The sequence below is a fragment of the Ambystoma mexicanum genome, chromosome 11 (genome assembly GCF_040938575.1).
Source record: "Ambystoma mexicanum isolate Mex_15411 chromosome 11, UKY_AmexF1_1, whole genome shotgun sequence".
Classification (NCBI taxonomy): Eukaryota; Metazoa; Chordata; class Amphibia; order Caudata; family Ambystomatidae; genus Ambystoma; species Ambystoma mexicanum.
Genome location: NC_090934.1, coordinates 825,304,518 through 825,316,906, shown reverse-complemented (window position 1 = coordinate 825,316,906; position 12,389 = coordinate 825,304,518). Strand labels below are relative to the sequence as shown.

The 12,389-nt window shown below is 46.4% G+C and overlaps 7 non-coding genes across 7 annotated transcripts; all 7 read left to right on the top strand.

The window, feature by feature from the left end:
• Positions 1-228: 228 nt before the first annotated feature.
• Positions 229-300, top strand: TRNAW-CCA (transfer RNA tryptophan (anticodon CCA)). The gene has a single exon. It is a non-coding gene; the product is annotated as a tRNA-Trp (tRNA).
• A 2,177-nt stretch (positions 301-2,477) lies between these two features.
• TRNAW-CCA (transfer RNA tryptophan (anticodon CCA)) lies at positions 2,478-2,549 on the top strand. Its single transcript has one exon. It is a non-coding gene; the product is annotated as a tRNA-Trp (tRNA).
• Positions 2,550-4,726: 2,177 nt separating this feature from the next.
• TRNAW-CCA (transfer RNA tryptophan (anticodon CCA)) lies at positions 4,727-4,798 on the top strand. The gene has a single exon. It is a non-coding gene; the product is annotated as a tRNA-Trp (tRNA).
• A 2,169-nt stretch (positions 4,799-6,967) lies between these two features.
• TRNAW-CCA (transfer RNA tryptophan (anticodon CCA)) lies at positions 6,968-7,039 on the top strand. Its single transcript has one exon. It is a non-coding gene; the product is annotated as a tRNA-Trp (tRNA).
• Positions 7,040-9,215: 2,176 nt separating this feature from the next.
• Positions 9,216-9,287, top strand: TRNAW-CCA (transfer RNA tryptophan (anticodon CCA)). Its single transcript has one exon. It is a non-coding gene; the product is annotated as a tRNA-Trp (tRNA).
• Positions 9,288-11,077: 1,790 nt separating this feature from the next.
• TRNAN-GUU (transfer RNA asparagine (anticodon GUU)) lies at positions 11,078-11,151 on the top strand. The gene has a single exon. It is a non-coding gene; the product is annotated as a tRNA-Asn (tRNA).
• A 313-nt stretch (positions 11,152-11,464) lies between these two features.
• On the top strand, positions 11,465-11,536 carry TRNAW-CCA (transfer RNA tryptophan (anticodon CCA)). The gene has a single exon. It is a non-coding gene; the product is annotated as a tRNA-Trp (tRNA).
• The last annotated feature ends 853 nt before the right edge of the window (positions 11,537-12,389 follow it).

The window sequence follows — 12,389 nt, the reverse complement described above, 5'->3', positions numbered from 1 at the left end:
TCCAATAAACTGCAAGCAATTCTTCTCGCTTGCTTTAGTTTTTCAAAACTTGCCATTCAATTGATAAACATCAAGACTTCATGGGAAGGGTTTGGCTGCAGCGTGCGCTGATGCACAGAAGGAAGCTATCCTAGCCAGTCTACTTAAAGAAGCAATGAGGCTCTGCAGGTGCATGTACGTCTCCTACCTTTATTCTGTCATCAGACACACCAGGTGGATTGCCACAAGGACCTCGTGGCGCAATGGTAGCGCGTCTGACTCCAGATCAGAAGGTTGCGTGTTCAAATCACGTCGGGGTCATATTTGCTTTTCCCACTCTGAAATACAAAATTGCTCTTCAGTATCTCGTTATTTCAACCTGACTGCATCTTTGTGCTCTGGGCCTAGTTGTTCTGGCGTTTCGAATGTAAGCTTTGCAGCAGGGAAGTATCATATTGACAGACACCCATGAAGGACATGGTCAACCTTTAAAGCAGGCCAATCTCTATGTTTTACTGGATGCAGCAGAAGTATTTCCTCTTTACCATCTCTTCAAGTGGGCCTGACTGATGTGCTGTTTTGTGCACGCTACGTGGGCTTTGTAAAGCATACCTCTGCCATTTGCATGGCCTCCTAGCGCTGTCAATATTTTCGTGTAATCGCTGAATGCTGCACTGTCCTGGGAACTCTAGGTGTGACTAAAGGATATATGTTGGGGCCCCGAAACGGGGTCGGCAGTCTAGTGGCAATGGGCATCACTTTGCAGTTTGGGTTTGTGAGTTCAGGTACCGGACTGGTGTCAGAAACCTGTAAGCGCCCTCCCAATCAACTGTCGGTCCTGGATTGTGAGGATTTCCCCTTATACTGGTCTCAGTAGACACATTTCCATTTTACTTTTTCACTCTCGCATTGCCTATTTCTCTCTCTCTCATAGTTACATTATAGACAAGAGAGACATTGTCAGCGAGAGGGCTTCACAGCAACTTCCCCCATTTCCCTAAGTGCATTGCAAGGGGCTCTGGGAGGCGTGCACATTTGTCTGAAACACAAAGATCCACTGGCAATAAAAAGCGTAGGTCCCTAGTTTGCATTTCTTAGAATTTGAGGTGACACTCAGAGTTGTCTCGGGCGTGACTGTACCTTTCATAGGAGATGTGCTAATCCCCAAACCCTCTTCCTTTGTCCCAGTAATCTGTCTTAGTGCCTCTAGCAAGTTGTTTTCTGAAACAAAGCTTACCTGAACATCCTGTAAAATTGGTAACTTTTCAGTAGCAGTACAGTGAAGTATATAGCATTCCTGTTGCGCACAGCATCTAGATCCAAAAATTGCTTACTCTACCCCAGAAATTAGAATTCACCCAGTCAAACAGAGGGATCTATAAAGAGCATGGCAAGTAGTTAACATAAGCTACTTCCCCCAAGTTCTCTTGGTGCACTCTGCTGCCCTCTTTTAACAGAAGAATGCAACTGCAGGTCTTGCTTCTCAGCAAGGTACCTACATATAGAAACCTTGATGCACTCTTGCTAAATCTGCTGGAATGTGTCTTTTATTGTGCCCAAGGTGGTTGTGTATTTGGGGACTCAGGGAAGCAAGGGAGCAGTCTAATGCACTGCAGTGCTAAGAGAGGCATGCCTTTTTCAGAAAAAAGTTCAGGTTTTCTGCCAATCAGAAAAAAATAGCAATGCAATCAGGCCAAAGGCAGAACACACATGCCAGTGAGTCTCTGTGGCGCAATTGGTTAGCGCGTTCGGCTGTTAACCGAAAAGACGCTGCTGTTTTTGGCACAAAGACACAGAGTGTTCCACTCAGTAAACCTGAGTCATTTCTCCCGTGTTCTCTGGGTTCAGCTTACTGTCCCCTTTTAACACAAGTGCGCAACTGTGGCTTTCTCCTCATAGCAAGTTATGCCTACACAGAGGACATTTGGTGCACTGTTGATGGGCTCTGTCCTCTACTAAATCCCCTGTGTTTGTGGATTAGGGGAGGTAGGGAAGTGCTTGATACCCTGATTTGCTGTGGGAAATAGAGCTATTTTAGAAATATTTTCAGGTTGCCTGGGAAGCATAAGCAAACAGCACACCAATCAGGCCCCAGTGTAAGCACTGCATGAGTCTCTGTGGCGCAATCGGTTAGTGTTTTCGGCTGTTAACCGAAAGGTTGGTGGTTCAAGCCCACCCAGGGACGATGCATTTTGGCTCAAAAATTCAGCATGACCAACTATGAACTTCTGTTTACCTCTCGCAGGTCTCGTCTGCTGACGTCCAAAAAATCCAATAACTTGCAAGCAATTCTTCTCGCTTGCTTTAGTTTTTCAAAACTTGCCATTCAATTCATAAACATCAAGACTTCATGGGAAGGGTTTGGCTGCAGCGTGCACTGATGCACAGAAGGAAGCTATCCTAGCCAGTCTACTTAAAGAAGCAATGAGGCTCTGCAGGTGCATGCACGTCTCCTACCTTTATTCTGTCATCAGACACACCAGGTGGTTTGCCACAAGGACCTCGTGGCGCAATGGTAGCGCGTCTGACTCCAGATCAGAAGGTTGTGTGTTCAAATCACGTCGGGGTCATACTTCCTTTTCCCACTCTGAAATACAAAATTGCTCTTCAGTATCTCGTTATTTCAACCTGACTGCATCTTTGTGCTCTGGGCCTAGTTGTTCTGGCGTTTCGAATGTAAGCTTTGCAGCAGGGAAGTATCATATTGACAGACACCCATGAAGGACATGGTCAACCTTTAAAGCAGGCCAATCTCTATGTTTTACTGGATGCAGCAGAAGTATTTCCTCTTTACCATCTCTTCAAGTGGGCCTGACTGATGTGCTGTTTTGTGCACGCTACGTGGGCTTTGTAAAGCATACCTCTGCCAATTGCATGGCCTCCTAGCGCTGTCAATATTTTCGTGTAATCGCTGAATGCTGCAGTGTCCTGGGAACTCTAGGTGTGACTAAAGGATATATGTTGGGGCCCCGAAAGGGGGTCGGCAGTCTAGTGGCAATGGGCATCACTTTGCAGTTTGGGTTTGTGAGTTCAGGTACCGGTCTGGTGTCGGAAACCTGTAAGCGCCCTCCCAATCAACTGTCGGTCCTGGATTGTGAGGATTTCCCCTTATACTGGTCTCAGTAGACACATTTCCATTTTACTTTTTCACTCTCGCATTGCCTATTTCTCTCTCTCTCATAGTTACATTATAGACAAGAGAGACATTGTCAGCGAGAGGGCTTCACAGCACCTTCCCCCCTTTCCCTAAGTGCATTGCAAGGGGCTCTGGGAGGCGTGCACATTTGTCTGAAACACAAAGATCCACTGGCAATAAAAGGCGAAGGACCCCAGTTCGCATTTCTTAGAATTTGAGGAGGCACTCAGAGTTGTCTCGGGCGTGACTGTACCTTTCATAGGAGATGTGCTAATCCCCAAACCCTCTTCCTTTGTCCCAGTAATCTGTCCTAGGGCCTCTAGCAAGTTGTTTTCTGAAACAAAGCTTACCTGAACATCCTGTAAAATTGGTAACTTTTCAGTAGTAGTACAGTGCAGTATATAGCATTCCTGTTGCGCACAGCATCTAGATCCAAAAATTGCTTACTCTACCCCAGAAATTAGAATTCACCCAGTCAAACAGAGGGATCTATAAAGATCATGGCAAGTAGTTAACATAAGCTACTTCCCCCAAGTTCTCTTGGTGCACTCTGCTGCCCTCTTTTAACAGAAGAATGCAACTGCAGGTCTTGCTTCTCAGCAAGGTACCTACATATAGAAACCTTGATGCACTCTTGCTAAATCTGCTGGAATGTGTCTTTTATTGTGCCCAAGGTGGTTGTGTATTTGGGGACTCAGGGAAGCAAGGGAGCAGTCTAATGCACTGCAGTGCTACGAGAGGCATGCCTTTTTCAGAAAAAAGTTCAGGTTTTCTGCCAATCAGAAAAAAATAGCAATGCAATCAGGCCAAAGGCAGAACACACATGCCAGTGAGTCTCTGTGGCGCAATTGGTTAGCGCGTTCGGCTGTTAACCGAAAAGACGCTGCTGTTTTTGGCACAAAGACACAGAGTGTTCCACTCAGTAAACCTGAGTCATTTCTCCCGTGTTCTCTGGGTTCAGCCTACTGTCCCCTTTTAACACAAGTGCGCAACTGTGGCTTTCTCCTCATAGCAAGTTATGCCTACACAGAGGACATTTGGTGCACTGTTGATGGGCTCTGTCCTCTACTAAATCCCCTGTGTTTGTGGATTAGGGGAGGTAGGGAAGTGCTTGATACCCTGATTTGCTGTGGGAAATAGAGCTATTTTAGAAATATTTTCAGGTTGCCTGGGAAGCATAAGCAAACAGCACACCAATCAGGCCCCAGTGTAAGCACTGCATGAGTCTCTGTGGCGCAATCAGTTAGCGCGTTCGGCTGTTAACCGAAAGGATAGTGGTTCAAGCCCACCCAGGGACGATGCATTTTGGCTCAAAAATTCAGCATGACCAACTATGAACTTCTGTTTACCTCTCGCAGGTCTCGTCTGCTGACGTCCAAAAAATCCAATAAACTGTAAGCAATTCTTCTCGCTTGCTTTAGTTTTTCAAAACTCGCCATTCAATTCATAAACATCAAGACTTCATGGGAAGGGTTTGGCTGCAGCGTGTACTGATGCACAGAAGGAAGCTATCCTAGCCAGTCTACCTAAAGAAGCAATGAGGCTCTGCAGGTGCATGTACGTCTCCTACCTTTATTCTGTCATCAGACACACCAGGTGGACTGCCACAAGGACCTCGTGGCGCAATGGTAGCGCGTCTGACTCCAGATCAGAAGGTTTCGTGTTCAAATCACGTCGGGGTCATACTTCCTTTTCCCACTCTGAAATACAAAATTGCTCTTCAGTATCTCGTTATTTCAACCTGACTGCATCTTTGTGCTCTGGGCCTAGTTGTTCTGGCGTTTCGAATGTAAGCTTTGCAGCAGGGAAGTATCATATTGACAGACACCCATGAAGGACATGGTCAACCTTTAAAGCAGGCCAATCTCTATGTTTTACTGGATGCAGCAGAAGTATTTCCTCTTTACCATCTCTTCAAGTGGGCCTGACTGATGTGCTGTTTTGTGCACGCTACGTGGGCTTTGTAAAGCATACCTCTGCCATTTGCATGGCCTCCTAGCGCTGTCAATATTTTCGTGTAATCGCTGAATGCTGCACTGTCCTGGGAACTCTAGGTGTGACTAAAGGATATATGCTGGGGCCCCGAAAGGGGGTCGGCAGTCTAGTGGCAATGGGCATCACTTTGCAGTTTGGGTTTGTGAGTTCAGGTACCGGTCTGGTGTCGGAAACCTGTAAGCGCCCTCCCAATCAACTGTCGGTCCTGGATTGTGAGGATTTCCCCTTATACTGGTCTCAGTAGACACATTTCCATTTTACTTTTTCACTCTCGCATTGCCTATTTCTCTCTCTCTCATAGATACATTATAGACAAGAGAGACATTGTCAGCGAGAGGGTTGCACAGCACCTTCCCCCATTTCCCTAAGTGCATTGCATGGGGCTCTGGGAGGCGTGCACATTTGTCTGAAACACAAAGATCCACTGGCAATAAAAAGCGTAGGTCCCTAGTTTGCATTTCTTAGAATTTGAGGTGACACTCAGAGTTGTCTCGGGCGTGACTGTACCTTTCATAGGAGATGTGCTAATCCCCAAACCCTCTTCCTTTGTCCCAGTAATCTGTCTTACTGCCTCTAGCAAGTTGTTTTCTGAAACAAAGCTTACCTGAACATCCTGTAAAATTGGTAACTTTTCAGTAGCAGTACAGTGCAGTATATAGCATTCCTGTTGCGCACAGCAACTAGATCCAAAAATTGCTTACTCTACCCCAGAAATTAGAATTCACCCAGTCAAACAGAGGGATCTATAAAGAGCATGGCAAGTAGTTAACATAAGTTACTTCCCCCAAGTTCTCTTGGTGCACTCTGCTGCCCTCTTTTAACAGAAGAATGCAACTGCAGGTCTTGCTTCTCAGCAAGGTACCTACATATAGAATCCTTGGTGCACTCTTGCTAAATCTGCTGGAATGTGTCTTCTATTGTGCCCAGGGTGGTTGTGTATTTGGGGGCTCAGGGAAGCAAGGGAGCAGTCTAATGCACTGCAGTGCTAAGAGAGGCATGCCTTTTTCAGAAAAAAGTTCAGGTTTTCTGCCAATCAGAAAAAAATAGCAATGCAATCAGGCCAAAGGCAGAACACACATGCCAGTGAGTCTCTGTGGTGCAATTGGTTAGCGCGTTCGGCTGTTAACCGAAAAGACGCTGCTGTTTTTGGCACAAAGACACAGAGTGTTCCACTCAGTAAACCTGAGTCATTTCTCCCGTGTTCTCTGGGTTCAGCCTACTGTCCCCTTTTAACACAAGTGCGCAACTGTGGCTTTATCCTCATAGCAAGTTATGCCTACACAGAGGGCATTTGGTGCACTGTTGATGGGCTCTGTCCTCTACTAAATCCCCTGTGTTTGTGGATTAGGGGAGGTAGGGAAGTGCTTGATACCCTGATTTGCTGTGGGAAAAAGAGCTATTTTAGAAATATTTTCAGGTTGCCTGGGAAGCATAAGCAAACAGCACACCAATCAGGCCCCTGTGTAAGAACTGCATGAGTCTCTGTGGCGCAATCGGTTAGCGCGTTCGGCTGTTAAGGTTGGTGGTTCAAGCCCACCCAGGGACGGTGCATTTTGGCTCAAAAATTCAGCGTGACCAACTATGGACTTCTGTTTACCTCTCGCAGGTCTCGTCTGCTGACGTCCAAAAAATCCAATAAACTGCAAGCAATTCTTCTCGCTTGCTTTAGTTTTTCAAAACTTGCCATTCAATTCATAAACATCAAGACTTCATGGGAAGGGTTTGGCTGCAGCGTGTACTGATGCACAGAAGGAAGCTATCCTAGCCAGTCTACTTAAAGAAGCAATGAGGCTCTGCAGGTGCATGTACGTCTCCTACCTTTATTCTGTCATCAGACACACCAGGTGGACTGCAAAGGACCTCGTGGCGCAATGGTAGCGCGTCTGACTCCAGATAGGAAGGTTGCGTGTTCAAATCACGTCGGGGTCATGTTTGCTTTTCCCACTCTGAAATACAAAATTGCTCTTCAGTATCTCGGTATTTCAACCTGACTGCATCTTTGTGCTCTGGGCCTAGTTGTTCTGGCGTTTCGAATGTAAGCTTTGCAGCAGGGAAGTATCATATTGACAGACACCCATGAAGGACATGGTCAACCTTTAAAGCAGGCCAATCTCTATGTTTTACTGGATGCAGCAGAAGTATTTCCTCTTTACCATCTCTTCAAGTGGGCCTGACTGATGTGCTGTTTTGTGCACGCTACGTGGGCTTTGTAAAGCATACCTCTGCCATTTGCATGGCCTCCTAGCGCTGTCAATATTTTCGTGTAATCGCTGAATGCTGCACTGTCCTGGGAACTCTAGGTGTGACTAAAGGATATATGTTGGGGCCCCGAAAGGGGGTCGGCAGTCTAGTGGCAATGGGCATCACTTTGCAATTTGGGTTTGTGAGTTCAGGTACCGGTCTGGTGTCGGAAACCTGTAAGCGCCCGCCCAATCAACTGTCGGTCCTGGATTGTGAGGATTTCCCCTTATACTGGTCTCAGTAGACACATTTCCATTTTACTTTTTCACTCTCGCATTGCCTATTTCTCTCTCTCTCATAGGTACATTATAGACAAGAGAGCCATTGTCAGCGAGAGGGCTTCACAGCACCTTCCCCCATTTCCCTAAGTGCATTGCAAGGGGCTCTGGGAGGCGTGCACATTTGTCTGAAACACAAAGATCCACTGGCAATAAAAAGCGTAGGTCCCTAGTTCGCATTTCTTAGAATTTGAGGTGGCACTCAGAGTTGTCTCGGGCGTGACTGTACCTTACATAGGAGATGTGCTAATCCCCAAACCCTCTTCCTTTGTCCCAGTAATCTGTCCTAGGGCCTCTAGCAAGTTGCTTTCTGAAACAAAGCTTACCTGAACATCCTGTAAAATTGGTAACTTTTCAGTAGCAGTACAGTGCAGTATATAGCATTCCTGTTGCGCACAGCATCTAGATCCAAAAATTGCTTATTCTACCCCAGAAATTAGAATTCACCCAGTCAAACAGAGGGATCTATAAAGAGCATGGCAAGTAGTTAACATAAGCTACTTCCCCCAAGTTCTCTTGGTGCACTCTGCTGCCCTCTTTTAACAGAAGAATGCAACTGCAGGTCTTGCTTCTCAGCAAGGTACCTACATATAGAAACCTTGGTGCACTCTTGCTAAATCTGCTGGAATGTGTCTTCTATTATGCCCAAGGTGGTTGTGCATTTGGGGACTCAGGGAAGCAAGGGAGCAGTCTAATGCACTGCAGTGCTAAGAGAGGCATGCCTTTTTCAGAAAAAAGTTCAGGTTTTCTGCCAATCAGAAAAAAATAGCAATGCAATCAGGATAAAGGCAGAAAACACATGTCAGTGAGTCTCTGTGGCGCAATTGGTTAGCGCGTTCGGCTGTTAACCGAAAAGACGCTGCTGTTTTTGGCACAAAGACACAGAGTGTTCCACTTAGTAATCCTGAGTCATTTCTCCCGTGTTCTCTGGGTTCAGCCTACTGTCCCCTTTTAACACAAGTGCGCAACTGTGGCTTTCTCCTCATAGCAAGTTATGCCTACACAGAGGAAATTTGGTGCACTGTTGATGGGCTCTGTCCTCTACTAAATCCCCTGTGTTTGTGGATTAGGGGAGGTAGGGAAGTGCTTGATAGCCTGATTTGCTGTGGGAAATAGAGCTATTTTAGAAATGTTTTCAGGTTGCCTGGGAAGCATAAGCAAACAGCACACCAATCAGGCCCCAGTGTAAGCACTGCACGAGTCTCTGTGGCGCGATCAGTTAGCGCGTCCGGCTGTTAATCGAAAGGTTGGTGGTTCAAGCCCACCCAGGACGGTGCATTTTGGCTCAAAAATTCAGCATGACCAACTATGAACTTCTGTTTACCTCTCGCAGGTCTCGTCTGCTGACGTCCAAAAAATCCAATAAACTGCAAGCAATTCTTCTCGCTTGCTTTAGTTTTTCAAAACTTGCCATTCAATTCATAAACATCAAGACTTCATGGGAAGGGTTTGGCTTCAGCGTGTACTGATGCACAGAAGGAAGCTATCCTAGCCAGTCTACTTAAAGAAGCAATGAGGCTCTGCAGGTCCATGTACGTCTCCTACCTTTATTCTGTCATCAGACACACCAGGTGGATTGCCACAAGGACCTCGTGGCGCAATGGTAGCGCGTCTGACTCCAGATCAGAAAGTTGCGTGTTCAAATCACGTCGGGGTCATATTTGCTTTTCCCACTCTGAAATACAAAATTGCTCTTCAGTATCTCGTTATTTCAACCTGACTGCATCTTTGTGCTCTGGGCCTAGTTGTTCTGGCGTTTCGAATGTAAGCTTTGCAGCAGGGAAGTATCATATTGACAGACACCCATGAAGGACATGGTCAACCTTTAAAGCAGGCCAATCTCTATGTTTTACTGGATGCAGCAGAAGTGTTTCCTCTTTACCATCTCTTCAAGTGGGCCTGACTGATGTGCTGTTTTGTGCACGCTACGTGGGCTTTGTAAAGCATACCTCTGCCATTTGCATGGCCTCCTAGCGCTGTCAATATTTTCGTGTAATCGCTGAATGCTGCACTGTCCTGGGAACTCTAGGTGTGACTAAAGGAAATATGCTGCAGCCCCGAAAGGGGGTCGGCAGTCTAGTGGCAATGCCCATCACTTTGCAGTTTGGGTTTGTGAGTTTAGGTACCGGTCTGGTGTCAGAAAACTGTAAGCGCCCTCCCAATCAACTGTCGGTCCTGGATTGTGAGGATTTCCCCTTATACTGGTCTCAGTAGACACATTTCCATTTTACTTTTTCACTCTCGCATTGCCTATTTCTCTCTCTCTCATAGATACATTATAGACAAGAGAGACATTGTCAGCGAGAGGGTTGCACATCACCTTCCCCCATTTCCCTAAGTGCATTGCATGGGGCTCTGGGAGGCGTGCACATTTGTCTGAAACACAAAGATCCACTGGCAATAAAAGGCGTAGGACCCCAGTTCGCATTTCTTAGAATTTGAGGAGGCACTCAGAGTTGTCTCGGGCGTGACTGTACCTTTCATAGGAGATGTGCTAATCCCCAAACCCTCTTCCTTTGTCCCAGTAATCTGTCCTAGGGCCTCTAGCAAGTTGTTTTCTGAAACAAAGCTTACCTGAACATCCTGTAAAATTGGTAACTTTTCAGTAGCAGTACAGTGCAGTATATAGCATTCCTGTTGCGCACAGCATCTAGATCCAAAAATTGCTTACTCTACCCCAGAAATTAGAATTCACCCAGTCAAACAGAGGGATCTATAAAGAGCATGGCAAGTAGTTAACATAAGCTACTTCCCCCAAGTTCTCTTGGTGCACTCTGCTGCCCTCTTTTAACAGAAGAATGCAACTGCAGGTCTTGCTTCTCAGCAAGGTACCTACATGTAGAAACCTTGGTGCACTCTTGCTAAATCTGCTGGAATGTGTCTTCTATTGTGCCCAAGGTGGTTGTGTATTTGGGGACTCAGGGAAGCAAGGGAGCAGTCTAATGCACTGCAGTGCTAAGAGAGGCATGCCTTTTTCAGAAAAAAGTTCAGGTTTTCTGCCAATCAGAAAAAAATAGCAATGCAATCAGGCCAAAGGCAGAACACACATGCCAGTGAGTCTCTGTGGCACAATTGGTTAGCGCGTTCGGCTGTTAACCGAAAAGACGCTGCTGTTTTTGGCACAAAGACACAGAGTGTTCCACTCAGTAAACCTGAGTCATTTCTCCCGTGTTCTCTGGGTTCAGCCTACTGTCCCCTTTTAACACAAGTGCGCAACTGTGGCTTTCTCCTCATAGCAAGTTATGCCTACACAGAGGACATTTGGTGCACTGTTGATGGGCTCTGTCCTCTACTAAATCCCCTGTGTTTGTGGATTAGGGGAGGTAGGGAAGTGCTTGATACCCTGATTTGCTGTGGGAAATAGAGCTATTTTAGAAATATTTTCAGGTTGCCTGGGAAGCATAAGCAAACAGCACACCAATCAGGCCCCAGTGTAAGCACTGCATGAGTCTCTGTGGCGCAATCGGTTAGCGCGTTCGGCTGTTAACCGAAAGGTTGGTGGTTCAAGCCCACCCAGGGACGATGCATTTTGGCTCAAAAATTCAGCATGACCAACTATGAACTTCTGTTTACCTCTCGCAGGTCTCGTCTGCTGACGTCCAAAAAATCCAATAAACTGCAAGCAATTCTTCTCGCTTGCTTTAGTTTTTCAAAACTTGCCATTTAATTCATAAACATCAAGACTTCATGGGAAGGGTTTGGCTGCAGCGTGTACTGATGCACAGAAGGAAGCTATCCTAGCCAGTGTACTTAAAGAAGCAATGAGGCTCTGCAGGTGCATGTACGTCTCCTACCTTTATTCTGTCATCAGACACACCAGGTGGATTGCCACAAGGACCTCGTGGCGCAATGGTAGCGCGTCTGACTCCAGATCAGAAGGTTGCGTGTTCAAATCACGTCGGGGTCATATTTGCTTTTCCCACTCTGAAATACAAAATTGCTCTTCAGTATCTCGTTTTTCAACCTGACTGCATCTTTGTGCTCTGGGCCTAGTTGTTCTGGCGTTTCGAATGTAAGCTTTGCAGCAGGGAAGTATCATATTGACAGACACCCATGAAGGACATGGTCAACCTTTAAAGCAGGCCAATCTCTATGTTTTACTGGATGCAGCAGAAGTATTTCCTCTTTACCATCTCTTCAAGTGGGCCTGACTGATGTGCTGTTTTGTGCACGCTACGTGGGCTTTGTAAAGCATACCTCTGCCATTTGCATGGCCTCCTAGCGCTGTCAATATTTTCGTGTAATCGCTGAATGCTGCACTGTCCTGGGAACTCTAGGTGTGACTAAAGGATATATGCTGAGGCCCGAAAGGGGGTCGGCAGTCTAGTGGCAATGCCCATCACTTTGCAGTTTGGGTTTGTGAGTTCAGGTACCGGTCTGGTGTCGGAAACCTGTAAGCGCCCTCCCAATCAACTGTCGGTCCTGGATTGTGAGGATTTCCCCTTATACTGGTCTCAGTAGACACATTTCCATTTTACTTTTTCACTCTCGCATTGCCTATTTCTCTCTCTCTCATAGATACATTATAGACAAGAGAGACATTGTCAGCGAGAGGGCTTCACAGCACCTTCCCCCATTTCCCTAAGTGCATTGCAAGGGGCTCTGGGAGGCGTGCACATTTGTCTGAAACACAAAGATCCACTGGCAATAAAAAGCGTAGGTCCCTAGTTTGCATTTCTTAGAATTTGAGGTGACACTCAGAGTTGTCTCGGGCGTGACTGTACCTTTCATAGGAGATGTGCTAATCCCCAAACCCTCTT